Below are 14,463 nucleotides of genomic sequence, written 5' to 3' on the forward strand. Positions count from 1 at the left end.
AGAACAGGGAAACACTGTATCTACTCTCAGAGCTGTAACAGATGCTCCAATATCAGAGTGATCAGGAGAACATTTCCCAGGATCAGAGGGATCAGCTGATAGAGCTGGATGTATAATTGGGGTAATGGGGTTAGCTCCTGGAGAATCCTGTCTACTGTCATTATCTTTTATTTCACAATCCGGGGTGAACATTAGATGTCCTTCTGAGCTATTCCTGCTTGTGTGTCCATCTGCTGGAAATAAAATACATTATGGAAATATGAAATTTTCTGTAACAATATTAATATTGTAAACAATAGAAGACGACTCTCTGGGACACTTAATTGTAAATATGTGTGAATATTAAATCAAAACTTTAAATGAAGGCTTTATAATGTTGTGTCTCAGACTATTATTGTGTCCACCTTCCTGAGAACTAAGTAATAAGGATGATGTTTGTACGGTAAGTATGATACAGAGAATTAAATATCAGAATCGTTTCAGCTACCTCCATACTTCTGCTTCTCATACGTGTGCTACTGGCAGCAGTGAACATCTGAGTGAGAGTGCAGGGAAGACAGCAGAGTCTGATGAGAAAGAGATTGGATCTGCCTTTGAGGGGATGTACCACACCTGTCACTCCTGTTAGTATATAAAATAATAAATAAGAGGGGTGTGGTCCATCCAGACATGCTTTCTGGAGATCTCACTAAGTGGCTTCTTATCTACCCTACCTGATAACTCAGAGGCCGCTGGGACCAAGACCCAATCTATTAAGTCCACCACTCCTCCTGCCCTAAAGCCGCTCACTCCGGGCACCGTTCACTGCTGCAGCCTAGTGACACAGCTGAAGTCACGGGCTGTATTCAAAGGCTAAGTGTGTCCAGTCTTTCCTGCACGCTCCGGACATCTGACTTGGAGGAGCTTTTGCCTCAGGTGGGAGTACTTGCTCTCCAGATAGCACGGGTGCGCAGCTCCCGCTACTGCTGGGGACAGAACTGGCTGCCCACAATCACCGGAGCCCGGTGGTGTTATTGGGAAGGGAGGTGGCTGCCATTTTGGATCTTGGTACCCAGCCATCGCATGCTTTGCCTTCAGTAAGGTTTAAAATTGATATAAGCTGCTAAATAAGTGTCCTGACGGCTGGACCGGGGTTACTACACTAAATTGAAGCATTTCCCTGGAGGTGAAACTAACTTCTATTTATATGGTACCACTATAATCTACTTCCTCTCAGTCTACATGCAGAGCCCAGTATCACGTATCGTCTGACTACAGCTCATTACACTCTGATTACAACTTCACAGTGTATTATTTTGTGGATTTATTCACTGAATATATTTTGCCATTTGTGTCTCACTGTGCTGAGTACTTCACATCTGTGATCACGCTGACCTCTAGTGGAATTTCTCGGTCATTACTGTGTTATTTGAATTGCATTACATCATGTTGTTACTTTAAATTTTGGCTTGGATACCCCCGTCACCCCGACTAAGAATGTCATTTTGAACGGAGTCATCTTGATGTAACCTCCTGACAGCTTACTACTGCTCCTTTTATTTCTACATGGTTTGTATTTTCCTATCTCTGAGAGGTCCGTCTCTTTGGAGCCGGCTTACCATGCCTCTAAAAAGGTTAAAAGGTACCAAAATCGGCCCCCCCTGTCCATCCCTTTGGTACCTCAAATTCAGGTGGTATTTCTGAGATCGCTATATCATCTGCTTCTTGTTATCAGACGCACATACCAGCTGTAATGGCTGAAGACGTCTTAAGACACTCTAGATGGTCCTGTTACTCTACGCTCTATACATTCTGTTATCTACATTTAAGGACTGAAATAACCTCAGAACTTAACTCTAATATTCAAGCTTTGAGGTCCGATATCAGTGAGATTGGCACTCGTACAGACTAAGATAAAAGAGATTGATGCGTCTCACAAAGATCTGATTTCAGCACATGACACCCTTCAGGAAGACCCGGTCTATTTGTGATAAAGTCATTGATTTAGAAGACAGGTCTAGGAGAAATAATATCAGAATAATGGGCGTTCCGGATTCTGCTACAAATGCTGAGCTTTATGATTATGCCACGGTACTCTTTTCAGAAACTTTCACCGAAGGCTTCTGCCGCGGACCTTCTTATTGATAGGATCCATAGACACCCAAAGTCTAAACAGGCCCCTATCCAAGCACCGAAGGAAACTCTGCTCGGGGTCCACTTTTTTTCATATTAAAGAACGCATTCTACAGGCTGCTTTGCCTTCCTCATCCACCGGTGAGTGCCTGGATAATCCTCAGATATTTCCGGATATTTCTCCTGCAACGCTGGCCAAAAGGCGTCTATTCCACCCAAGGAAATGTACAATACAAATGGGGCTTTACTACTAAGCTTATTGTAATGCGAAACGGCGCCTTCACAGTGATACCTTCACCCGAGAATGGCCCTGCTATTCTGAAAAAGTGGGACATTCCTGTTGGCAGTCCTTCATGACACTTTACCTAAACCAATCCCGGAGGAGTTTTTTACGTCTTGAAGTGATATGATAAAGGAGTAAGACTGTTGCAGACACTCAGAGTTTGTTTCCTAATGTAACATGTGGCAACTGGGACTAAGTTACTGGGCATGGGTCTATTTTTGGGCCAGATTTATTTGTTCTTGTTATGGGTTTAAAATGTGTCTGTTTCTCTTTATTTCCTGTGCTATTTAATTGCTATATGGTATATGGACTGATATTCTTTCCAGTGTTACGTTTCGTTATACCTTTCTAGAATGTTTGGGTGTTTAGGCAAAGCATGACTGATTCGTCTAACATCCGGTTGCACTTATAACTGTGTTGGTAGTAACAAAATTGGATAACAGAAGGGGTTCCTGAACTTTACCTCCTTTGGTTATATTGAGATTAAGAATAGTACTATGTTATGCTACAGTATATTTGATATTTCTTTCTACAATTGTTGCTACGATGACTATATTTTGCACTCTCGTATGGCTACTTGGGGTAGTCGGTGGGTTTCCCTTTTAGGCCCGGACCCCACCTTTTTCTACCTTTCTGTCACGGTACCCTAGTGACGGAATCTCTAGCTCCTTTATGGACGCTATTTCTGTTCATCTCCCATTTTTGTTCCCTATTTTATTGTTTCTGTTATTTGATAGTTTGAAGTATGCACATGCCCTACAGACTCTATTTGTTAGGCGCCGCGTTGCCCGGCACCTAGCAACTAGGGACGCCGTGCGCGCTGAGCCGCCGGGTCCCTAGCAACGCTAGGACACCGTGCGTGCTGAGCCGCCGGGACCCTAGCAACGCTAGGATGCCAGGCGCGCCGAGACCTTAGCAATGGGGATGCCACAGGCGGACCGTGTTCCCCGTTGCTGGGTTAATTAATTAGTGTGCACACGTTTCTCTGGTCGTGCAGCAAGGCAGCTGCACAACATTTATTGTAATCAGGTTCTGTACTCTGATTGGAGTATTCCCTGCTAAATGCCTTCTCAGGATCTCACACAGACGCCGGTGATAGTTTCCTGCATGCTGCTCATGTTTGGTGAACGTCTGTTCCTGGTCTGCTGTGCCCGGTCGTTCCAGTCCTCTGAGTTCCTGAGTCATGGTGTTTGTCATCTCATCCCAAGGAGTTCTCCTGGTCCTCAGTTACCTGTGACAGTCTATAGAGAATCTCGTTTGGTTTCGTGAGTGGCGGCTCTGCTGCGTGCTGCAGCCTTGGCCGCTTCATATTGTTTTCTGGTTTTGGAGCATTTGCGGAGGTATCCGCTTCCACAGTCCTCTCCGGTACTCGGCGGTGCCGTGTAGGAGAGTGGACAAGTGGAGTATTTTGGTTGTTCTTTTCCCTGGCGGTAATCCGTGCATACTTTAGTTTTAGGTTTGTTAGTAGCCCCTGGCCTTGTTGTTTAGTTAGAGGGCCCCTTGTTATCACCCTGTCTCGGTTCACTCTTTGTCTCTCATTAAGACCTGAGGGGGGCATCGGAGTTGGGCAGACGTAATCCGCCCTTCAAACGCGGCTGCCATGGGCCCAAGAAACCATAGTCTCGCAAGAGTGTACTGACAGCACGGGCAAGACAACGGAGATAGGGTGCCAGGGGCTATTCCCATTCCTTTCCCCATTCCCAGCATTACGTTCTGGTATTCAGGTCCCTTCATATAAGATCACCCCAGACCTGAGTATTAGAATCATAACACTATTGGACTTTACACAGATAATCCTAGATGTTTCATACCATGATCTGATCTCTCTCTATCACGGTGACATTTTTAAGACTTAATGTAAAAGGTCTCAATTCTCCTCATAAGAGACGTCTTGCAATAAAATATTTAGCTGACCAGAAGGTGGTAGCCATTCAGGACTCACATGTTCCATTGCACTCTTACCCTCGGTTTACCAATAACTACCCAACATGCTATATCTCCTGTGGTGTAGCCATCCTTTCTAATAGATCCTGCCCCTTTCACCTGGAAAGCAAGTGGGTGGAATGCAATGGTAGATATTGGATTCTAGTTGGGAAAATTCATAATAAATATGTCACCCTCACTTCTCTCTATGCCCCTCATGCCAGACAGCCCCGATTTCTTACATATTTTTTTCAAAAGCTACAAGAAATTGCACTTCTCCTTATGGGAGATGTTACTCTTGCTCCAGACCCTCATCTTGATAGATCCTCCACTACTGATGAACAGACCAGTAATGCCGCCCGTTCCTTATCTTCCTCATGCTCCCTTTATTAGCTGAATTTGACCTTTGACCGAGTGTGAAGGACATAGTGAGTGGGAAAAATATACACAGCTTTTAGGCTGGCTGATTATAATAAATATATCTTCCTATTATCAGTATCTCAGATGGAAACGGTCTGGTAAGATGTTTGGGGTATTGTGTTCATAAGTAGGTGAAAGGGGACAGTTGGCCAGGATAAGATAAATGATGTTATACTGAAGGACTACTGCACCCAGCATCACACCCTGAATGTAATATCTGGAAAGACAATCTTAGCGTATCCTTGCAGGATATAAAGCCTAGAGACTTACACATAGCAGCTTAGTTCTGATTGAAGCTAGGTCTGTCTGCAGCGGATATAGACTTCTATAAACCACCTCAGTTTAATAAATTCAGACAGAGTTATTAAAAAGTGACCTTGAGGGCAACTGAACTATATTATTTAGGGATCGGTATCCAATCATAATCCCGACGTTCAAAATCCCGACACCAATTGACCGATGGTCAAAATCCCGACAAGGTCAAAATACAGACACGGACAAAATACCGACATTTAAAATACCGACAAGGTCAAAATACCGACATGTAAAATGCCGACAGGTCAAAATACCGACATGCATTTTTTGATGTTTTTTGTGTGTATGTCGACATAAATCAACATGGACACCATATAAAGTGTACCGCGTCCCCTCGCATGGCTCGCTGCGCTCGTCATGCTTCGGGCACGGTGCCTCGCGCACTATTATATTCCCCCTACAGGTCCACTGGGATGGTAAAGTATGAACAAGTCGGTTTCAATGAAAAAAATCATGAAAAACTCATGTCAGTATTTTGACCTGTCGGCATTTTAAATGTCGGTATTTGGTCCGTGTCGGTATTTTGACCTTGTCGGGATTTTGACCATCGGTCAATTGGTGTTGGGATTTTGAACGTCGGTATTTTGATTGGAGGTAAACTGACTGCATCCCATTATTTAAACTACTTAATCGATGACCATCATCTAGGATCATGAAACATCTGAGATAAGAGCTGAGTATTCCAATTTATTCTTGCTATTACTGTAACTGAGTATAACTTGTTATTTGCAGGGTTTCATTGTTGTAATTTAGAGAAATAGGATTTTTGTTACCTACTGGTAAAAAAAATTCTCGTAGGCCGTAGAGGATGCTAGGGTCCATATTAGAACCATGGGGTATAGATGGGTTCACCAGGGCCATTGGCACTTTAAGAGTTTAATTGTGTGGGCTGGCTCCACCCTCTGTGCCCCTCCTACCAGACTTAGTCTAGAAACTGTGCCCGAGGAGACAACATACTTCGAGAGAAGGAAATACAGGTTGAGTATCCCATATCCAAATATTCCGAAATACGGAATATTCCGAAATACGGACTTTTTTGAGTGAGAGTGAGATAGTGAAACCTTTGTTTTTTGATGGCTCAATGTACACAAACTTTGTTTAAAACACAAAGCTATTAAAAATATTGTATTAAATGACCTTCAGGCTGTGAGTATAAGGTGTATATGAAACATAAATGAATTTGGTGAATGTAGACACACTTTGTTTACTGCACAAAGTTATATAAAATATTGGCTAAAACTACCTTCAGGCTGTGTGTATAAGGTGTATATGAATCATAAATGCATTCTGTGCTTAGATTTAGGTCCCATCACCAGGATATCTCATTATGGTATGCAATTATTCCAAACTACGGAAAAATCCCATATCCAAAATACCTCTGGTCCCAAGCATTTTGGATAAGGGAGGCTCAACCTGTACACAGATAGTGGCGAGATTCATACCAGCTCACACAACAGTAAAATCCAGCTAACTCAGCAACAGCTGAAACAGTAAAGAACACAGAACCAGGCAGTACTGAACTATAAAACCAATGCATGAAAATGAGCACAGGGCGGGCACCCAGCATCCTCTATGGACTACGAGAAAAGGTTTTATCGTTCAGGTAATTAAAATCCTATTATTTTCTCTTACGTCCTAGAGGATGCTGGGGTCCATATTAGTACCATGGGGATGTACCAAAGCTCCCAGAACAGGCGGGAGAACTGCTTGACCAAACTTGAGGTCATCAGAGGCCAAAGTATCGAACTTGTAAAACTTAGGAAACGTGTTCGATCCAGACCAAGTAGCTGCTCGGCAAAGCCAAAACACCCCGGATAGTCACCCAGGAAGAACCAACCTTACGAGTAGAGTGGGCCTTAACAGATTTTGGACACGGCAATCTTGCTGTAGAATATGCATGCTGGATAGTGAACCTGATCCAGCGAGAAACGTCTGCTTAGAAGCAGGACACCCAATTTTCTTGGGATTATACAGGACAAACAGAGTCCGATTTTCTGTGTCGAGCAGTCCTCTTCACATAGATCTTCAAAGCCCTCACAACATCCAAGGCCTTTGAAGCAATTGAGAAGACAGTAGCCACTGGCACCAAAATAGGTTGGTTGATATGAAAAGCCAACACAACCTTAGGAAGGAACTGTTGACATGTCCTGAGTTCCGCCCTATCTTCATGGAAGACCAAATAGGGACAAAGCCCCCAATTCCGACAAACGCCGCGCAGAAGCTAAGGCAAACAAAGTGACAGCCTTCCACGTGAGAAACTTGACCTCAACCTCCTGTAGAGGCTCAAACCATTCTGATTGCAGGAAATGCAACACCACGTCCAAATCCCAGGGTGCCATCGGCGCCACAAAGGGAGGCTGGATGTGCAGAACCCCTTTCAAAAAGGTCTGAACCTCAGGGAGGGCAGCCAATTGTTTCTGGAAGAAAATGGATAAAGCAGAAATCTGGACCTTGAGGGATCCCAATCTCAGGCCCATATCCAGTCCTGCTTGCAGGAATAAGAGAAACCGTCCAAGTTGAAACTCCACTGCAGGAAACTTCATGGATTCACACCAAGACACATTTTTTTCAAATGTGATGGTAATGTTTAGACGTTATCCCCTTCCTAGCCTGTATCAGGGTAGGAATAGCTGCGCTTGGAATACCCTTCCGAGCTAAGATCTAGTGCTCAACCGCCATGCCATCAAACGTAGCCATGGTAAGTCCTGATAAGCAAACGGCCCCTGTATTAGAAGATCCTCCCGAAGAGGCAGAGGCCTTGGATCTTCCAGCAGTAGATCCAGCAGATCCGCGTACCAAGCTCTCCTTGGCCAGTCTGGAGCAATGAGGATTGCCAGAACCTTTGTTCTTCTTACAAGCTGTAGAACTCTTGGAATGAGAGGAAGTGGAGGGAACACACACACTGACGGGAACACCCACGGTGTTATTAGTGCCTCCTCCGACACTGCTTGTGCGTCTCTCGACCTGGAACAATACCTCCGCAGCTTCTTGTTGAGGTGGGAGGCCATCATGTCTATGTGGGGAACCCCCCACCAACCGGTTACCTCCTCGAACACCTCCGGGTGGAGGCCCCATTCCCCTGGATGGAAATTGTGTCTGCTGAGGAAGTCTGCGTCCCAGTTGTCCACTCCTAGGAATGAAGATTGCCGACATCGCCACCGCGTCTTTCTGCCAAGAGGAGGATTCTTGTCACCTCTGACATTGCAGCCTTGCTCTTCGTTTTGCCTTGTCGGATTATGTAGGCCACGGTGGTCACGTTGTCCGACTGCACCTGAACAGCCCGATCCTGTAGAAGGTGTGCTGCTTGAAGAAGGCCGTTGTACACGGCTCTTAGCTCCAGGATGTTTATTGGAAGAAGGGAATCCTGTCTTGACCACCTTCCTTGGAAGGTTTCCCCTTGAGCGACTGCTCCCCAGCCTCTGAGACTTGCATCCGTGGTTAGAAGGATCCAGTCCTGAACCCCGAACCTTCGGCCCTCCAGACGTTGAGGCAGTTGCAGCCACCAGAGGAGTTAAATCCTTGCTTTCTGCGACAGACGTATCCTTTAGTGCATGAGTAGGTGAGATCCTGACCACGGGTCCAGGAGATCCAGTTGAAAGGACCAAGCAAAAAACCTTCCGTACTGCAGAGCCTCGTAGGAGGCAACCATCTTCCCCAGAAGGCGGATGCACTGATGACCCGATACCCGGGTAAGCTTCAAGACATCCCGGACCATTGACTGTATCACCAACGCTTTCTCCACTGGGACAAACATCCTCTGCACCTCCGTGTCGAGGATCATCCCCAGGAAAGACAGCCTCCTTGTCAGCTCCAGATGAGACTTTGGAAGGTTCAGGATCCAACCGTGCTCCCTGAGCAGGTGCGTCGTGAGAGCAATGGACCTTAACAACTTCTCTCTGGACGATGCCTTGATCAGCAGGTCATCCATATATGGAATTATGTTCACCCCCTGCTTGCGGAGAACCATCATCTTTGCCATCCCTCGGTGCCGTGGAGACCGAATGGCAGTGCTTGAAACTGATAGTGATCGTCTAACAGTGCAAACCTGAGATAAGCCTGATGCAGCGACCAAATCGGAATGTGGAGGTACGGATCCTTGATGTCCAGGGACACCAGGAACTCCCCTTCCGCCAGACCTGAGATCACAGCTCTCAGAGGCTCCATTTTGAACTTTAACTCTCTTAGATAAGGGTTTAATGATTTCAAGTTCAAGATTGGCCTGATTGAACCCTCCGGTTTCGGTACCACAAAAAGGTTTGAATAGTAACCCTTGTCCAGCTGATGAGGCGGAACTGAAACAATGACTTCTGGCATTACCAATTTTTTATGGCTTCCAGAAGGATTTCCCTGTCTCCCGGCAAAGCCGGCAAGCCTGACTTGAAGAATCGGTGAGGTGGAATAGTTGAAAACTCCAGCCTGTACCCCCAGGACACAATATCCAGTACCCAGGGATCAAGGCTGGACGACATCCAGACGTGGCTGAAATGTCGGAGTCTCGCTCCCACCTGACCGACCTCCAGGCTGAGCGGTCCACCGTCATGCTGCAGATTTTGAGGCACCAGAAGCAGGCTTCTGGTCCTGGGAACCTGCGGGTGCAGGTTTCTTGGATTTGGCTCGACCACCTCTAAAGAAGGTGTGAGAGGGTTTGTTCTTTCTAGTCCTAGCGGGCCGAAAGGACCGTGACGTGTTGGGAGTAAAATGTTTCTTCGTAGCCGGTGCAGCTGAGGGAAGAAAAGGAGACTTACCCGCGGTAGCTGTGGCAATCCACGCATCCAGCGCCTCCCCACAAAGAGCCTGTCCTGTATAGGGTAGGCTCTCCACACTTTTCCTGGATTCTGCGTCCGCAGACCATTGGCGCAGCCAGAGACCCCTGCGAGCAGAGATGGACATGGCGGAGATCCCCACAGCCATGGAACCCAGATCCTTCATGAATTCTACCAGGAACCCTGCAGAATCCTGTATGTTACGTAAAAACAAATCAACGTCACCTTTATCCATCGTAGTCACGTCTTCCTGCAGAGTGATTGACCACTTTGCTATTGCTTTTGAAATCCATGCACAGGCAATAGTGGGCCGCAGGATCACCCCCGTAGCCGTGTAAATGGATTTGAGCGTAGCATCTACCTTGCGATCTGCCGGGTCTTTCAACGCGGTGGATCCCGGGACAGGTAAGACCACCTGCTTTGACAGCCTGGAGACAGACGCGTCCACTATAGGCGGGGTCTCCCATTTTTTTCTATGATCCTCCAGGAAGGGAAAAGCAACCAGGACCCTTTTAGGGATCTGGATTTTTTTCTACGGGTTTTCCCAGGATTTTTCAAATATAGCATTAAATTCCTTAGATGCAGGAAAAGTGAGCGGGGCTTTCTTACTATCTGTGAAAAAGGCCTCCTCAGCTTGCTCAGGGGTTGTGCCAGCAATATTCAACACATCCCGCATGGCCTCAATCATCAACTGCACCCCCTTAGCAAGTGATGCCGCCCCCCTCGACACATCCCCATCACCGTCTGCCATGTCAGAGTCGGTATCCGTGTCACCCTGCGTAATGTGGGCAAGATCACGTTTGTGAGAATGAGCAGGGGACCCCGAGGGAACAGGACCAGGCCATACAGCCATCGAGGACTGTAATACCCGAGTTGCAGTTTCAGTCCTAGCAACCCTTTCGGAAATATGAGAAATAGTCCCCCTAAGAGAGGCTAACCACTCAGACTCCCTAGATCTGCGCTACAACAGTGCAATCCTGATTACATGGGATGGGATTTTCCTGAGAAGATATATCCTCTGCAACATAGGAGACAGAGTCTCTGGACATGTTTGCTTGCACACCCCACATACACACAGAGTAAAAGGTAGACAGAGTCCCGTCCCCCCACCAAGAATGGCAGAGACGGCAGATACACAGAGATTGGAGCCCAACCACACACAGCACTTCACAGGTATAAGGAGACCCCAAACCACTGTGTCCCTTAATATGTGACCCTGCCTATATACAGCCTCCCTTCTACCGTACAGATAGCTGGAGTTGCTCTTCACAGGCAGCATGGATGCAGACAGGAAAATGGCGCTGAAGGCTGCTGGGTCCGCTCTGAGGAGAAGCTCCGCCCCCGTAATGGTGCTGTCTTCCCGCTCTTGAAGATTATACTGGCCTGAGGATTTTTGGTGCTGGCTGAGATCCAGGGACCCCGACAGGCTGTGTGGTCAATATAGGGTGTAGGCGCTGGCTCAGGGCGCCCCTCACAGGGCTGCTGAGCCACGGAGCACAGTTAGTACTGCGCTCCTACCCTGTTGCCGCCATCTTCACATCAGCTCCCCGCTTGCCAGGGGCCGATGACTCACTCGCCACTCTTCAGCTCTGCAAGGGGGTGGCGGCATGCTGCCGGGGTGAACGTTCCCCAGTGGCGGGGAGCGATCAAACCCACCTGGAGCTCAGTGTATAGTCAGAGGAGATAGTGGCTCAGACCCCGCAGGGCGGACACTACTCCCCCCTCAGTCCCTCGATGCAGGGAGGCTGTTGCCAGCATCATCCCTGTAAAAAAAAAAAAAAAAAACACCTCTAAAAAAACTTTTACTAAAGAAGCTCAGTAGAGCTCCCCTAGCTGTGACCGGCTCCTCCGGGCACATTGTCTAAACTGGGCCTGGTGTGGGGGGAGTGGAGGGAGAAGCCAGCCCACACTGTTGGACTCTTGGGGTGCTGGTGGCTCCTGGTGGGCCAGTCTATGCCCCATGGTACTAATATGGACCCCAGCATCCTCTAGGACATCATTTTAGTACCATGGGGTATAGACTGTTCCGCAGGAGCCTTCGGCACTTCAAGACATTTTAATAGTGTGAACTGGCTCCTCCCTCTATGCCCCTCCTCCAGACCTTAGTATAGGAACTGTGCCCGAGGAGACGGACATTTTCGAGCGAAGAATTACTATTAAACTTGTGGCGGGATTCACACCAGCTCACACCATACACAAAAAAACTGACGGCTAACATGGCCTTTAACATAACTCAAGCCAACCAGCATGTATAACGTAACAGCAACAGCTGTCAAAATCTGACACATGTGCAAAAAGATAAACGTAATCAGCAGGAAAAAAATGAGCATTGGGCAGGCCGCAATTTGATGATATGGGACATTCATCCAACTGATTATTCACTGTGATTCCAGCATCCAGCTTTGCGGCTATCACCACTTATTGCTCTAAATATCAGCTGGACTCCATATTTCATGTGGACCTTTATTTAGAGAACTGACACAGCTGGTGTCTATTGAATTGGATATACTGAGTTAAGGTGTGCTTTTTAAAATATTTTTAATGTTTTATTGTCACAACTTAGCTATCTTTATCCATGGTTAATAAATCTACTCTATATACATCGGCTCTCCTATTTCTTCATTGTTTTTTCCCCTGATATTTTGCGCTGCTGATTCTTTTGTTTTTATATCCTTTTCCATAGGTGTAGGTGTACTATCACGAAACTCTAACACCTCTTTAATAGCAACAATCATACATTGTATGCTTTTAGCCATCTTGTGATCTACCCCCCTTAAATCCCCTGTGTCATCCGTGTCGGAATCCGTGTCAGTGTCTCCCTTCATAATCTGTGCAAGGGACCGTTTCTGGGAGCCTGGGGGGACTTTTGTAGATGACCCTGAAGGATCATTAAAACAGGGCATCCTCTACAGACTGTCTCCAATAAATAGTCTGCTGTTCAGAGTCAGAAAAGTTGTGTGCTAACATAGAAATATTACTCTGCAATCTTTTAACCCACTCTGGCTCCTTCTGGGATGGAAGAGCCATTACAGTACCCACTTGTGCATCCATAATAGGTTCCTCCGGAAAGGACTCTCCCCCCCCCCCCCCCCCCCCCCACCCCCCCTGTCAGACATGACACACGCGTGTACAGTCACATACACACAGCCCCCTTACACACAGGAGCTAAGGGGGACAAACCCACAGTAAGGCCCAGTAGAGGAACACAAGGGGATTTGAGCAGCGTCTGCAGGGAGAAAATGGCGCTGAGTGAGTGAGATGAAGCAGCCCGAGGAGAAGCTCCGCCCCCTGAAATGGCGCGTTTCCCCTGAGGCAGGGGAATTAATTTACTGACCTCCCCGGGTGTTCCCACGAGTGTGTGTGTGTGTGTGTGTGTGTGTATATATATACAGTATTTAAGCCAGCAGAGAGGTAACATGTCACTCAGAGCGCGTGCCCTCCACACCACTCGCGTCCTCTGCACCCGGTGAGAGACATGGCATGCTGCGTCCCGCCGCGCTGGTACCTTAATTAGCCGCCACGATGACCGGAGGACCGCTCTGCCGGACTCCGGTGAATACTCACCCGTCTTCTGTCTCTGTTAAGGGGTGGGGGCAGTGCTGTGGGAGTGAACCGCGAGCCATGGGTGAGCTGTGTTCAGTTCCCTCAGGAGCTAATGGTGTCCTGTCAGCGGAGACTAGAACCATTAAACTAATTGAGAAGTTGGTTCCTACTTCCCCCCTAAGTCCCACGAAGCAGGGAAGCTGTTGCCAGCAGCTTCCCTGTAAAATAATAAACCTAACAAAGTCTTTACTAGCAAAGCTCTGTAGAGCTCTACTAGAGTGCGTCCAGTCTCCTGGGCACATTTTCTAAACGGAGATCTGGAGGAGGGACATAGAGGGAAGAGCCAGTTCACACTAGTTGAAAAGTCTTAAAGTGCCAAAGGCTCCTGCGGGACAGTCTATACCCCATGGCACTAAAATGGACCACAGCATCCTCTAGGACGTAAGAGAAAATAAGAATTTACTCACCGGTAATTCTATTTCTCGTAGTCCGTAGTGGATGCTGGGTACTCCGTAAGGACCATGGGGAATAGACGTGCTCCGCAGGAGACTGGGCACTCTAAAGAAAGATTAGTACTATATCTGGTGTGCACTGGCTCCTCCCTCTATGCCCCTCCTCCAGACCTCAGTTAGGGAAACTGTGCCCGGAAGAGCTGACATTATTAGGAAAGGATTTGGAATCCAGGGTAAGACTCATACCAGCCACACCAATCACACCGTACAACTTGTGATAACTATACCCAGTTAACAGTATGAACAACAACTGAGCCTCATTTAACAGATGGCTCATAACAATAACCCTTTAGTTAAGCAATAACTATATACATGTATTGCAGAGAGTCCGCACTTGGGACGGGCTCCCAGCATCCACTACGGACTACGAGAAATAGAATTACCGGTGAGTAAATTCTTATTTTCTCTGACGTCCTAGTGGATGCTGGGTACTCCGTAAGGACCATGGGGACTATACCAAAGCTCCCAAACGGGCGGGAGAGTGCGGATGACTCTGCAGCACCGAATGAGCAAACTCAAGGTCCTCCTCAGCCAGGGTATCAAACTTGTAGAATTTTTCAAAAGTGTTTGAACCCGACCAAGTAGCAGCTCG

The sequence above is a fragment of the Pseudophryne corroboree genome (assembly GCF_028390025.1).
Source record: "Pseudophryne corroboree isolate aPseCor3 chromosome 3 unlocalized genomic scaffold, aPseCor3.hap2 SUPER_3_unloc_54, whole genome shotgun sequence".
NCBI classification, from domain to species: Eukaryota; Metazoa; Chordata; class Amphibia; order Anura; family Myobatrachidae; genus Pseudophryne; species Pseudophryne corroboree.